Raw genomic sequence first — 1,927 nt, 5'->3', positions numbered from 1 at the left:
AAGATAGTAGAAAATTGACGATGGTCAATATGTTGTATATTGTTATCTTGAAAATAGTTGCTCAGATTACAAAATATAGGTGGGTTTATTTTGCATTTCTTGGATGACTAAAGATTTTCAAAGTCTCTTATTATTGACTATTTGTTCTTCTTTTGTGATGTCTGTTAAAATCTTTTCCTTCACCTTTTATTTGCAGAATATTGAATAAGTAAAGTTAATTAGGTTTATTTTGTATTATCTTAATTTATATGTAACACTGTATGGGCATTGTGTATAAAGCAATTTGTGAAGCATATATGCATTGTGGAAAGCCTAGATCTCTTTTATCATGTAGACTGCCTCAAATGGTCATTACTTTTGTGGTGAAAACACTTTATATTTACCCTATTAGAATGTTTCCAGAATAGATATATATTTTACTATCTGTGGTCATCGTGCTGTACTCTTGTTCTCCTGAACTTGTTCCTCCTTTCTTAATAAAATTTTGACCACTGATGTGCTGTCTTTGCTATCAAGTGTTTCATCCTGTAGATCTTTTATATTGGCTTGTTAGGTTTCACACATATATGAGTAAGAACACTTGACATTTGTCTTTATGTGCTTTGTTTCAGTTAATCCTCTAAAATTCAGTAAATGTATTCATACTATAAACAAAGATGTTAATTTTAAGAAAAGTTAAGTAAGACTTATAGCCATCATATGGACAGGAAATAACAGAGGATGGTGTAGATTCCTGGTTGGCCTCAGCCCAAGTGGTACCGTCTTAACTACTGTTATACATAGCTACTGAGATTCATAAATAAGCTTGTGGAGTGTGAATAGCTACATCTCAATAGCGGTTCATAATAACAAATGTTATCTGATAATGACAACAGCTGTCAGGTTCACTCACTTGCATGTCTAAAACTAAGTCACTGTCTGAACTCAAAGATGAGGAAATACTCTAGAGAAAGCATGCAAGGCTCCATAAAGGACAGTGAGCTGCTTAGAGGGCACAGTAAGCAAGGAAATGAAGCTGGAAAAAATGCTAGGAAGAGTGAAGCACCTCATCTCAATGTACATATGATTAGTATCCTGATTTTAATCATTAAAAGTCACATTAGTGTCAATGACTTTTTTAAAAAATTTTTGGCAGAACCAGTGATTGAACTCAAACCATTGCACTTGCCAGGTAAGCACTTATTCTACTGAGCTATCTCCCTGACCCCCCATTAATGTCAATTGCTAAAGAAAGTCATTATCAACATATTATAAGTAAATCTTTCATAATAGTTTTAATTATCAAGGGGAATTGGAAAGCATACAGAATTGTTATTTGAAATTATATAGCTTTACATAGATGTTTCTCCAGAAGGTGATATATGCTATTTAAAAATATATTTAAGTTAATTCTTTATTTTTTATACTATTTATCCATTTTAATGAGAAAAACATAAAATAGCAATGAAACAATTTCAAAGCACTTAGTAGGACAGTTACAATAATTAGTACATTACATATTAAGAAACTATATCAGGGACAGCAATGTGTAATACAAAAGCTATCCTTGAAATATTTGTCATCTTGGTCTTCTAAGTGTGTACTGTTTCTAATGTCATATCAATTATTACTACACACTCCTTAAAGTAAGTTTTTAAGAAGATAATTAAAAAAGAGATACCACAATAAAAATTTAAGATTTCTTGAAAGTATGTGGTAGTATTCAATTACATGTCTCACCTTTCATAACTATACCTGTTAATCTGAGCAACAGATCTGTAATAAGAATAGATAATATGTCAGTCATTGTTAACCAGCTGTTCTTATTTCAAAAGTTTGCAACATATGTAATGTTGTATGTTATCCTGTTTCTGTATCTGTTTTCATTTTCCATGCTTTTCTTCTTACTCTTCAAAATAAAATAAAATTACAATTAAAAATATAACAT

The sequence above is a fragment of the Octodon degus genome, unplaced genomic scaffold (genome assembly GCF_000260255.1).
Source record: "Octodon degus isolate 3935 unplaced genomic scaffold, OctDeg1.0 scaffold00325, whole genome shotgun sequence".
Classification (NCBI taxonomy): Eukaryota; Metazoa; Chordata; class Mammalia; order Rodentia; family Octodontidae; genus Octodon; species Octodon degus.
This window is presented reverse-complemented; position numbering follows the sequence as displayed.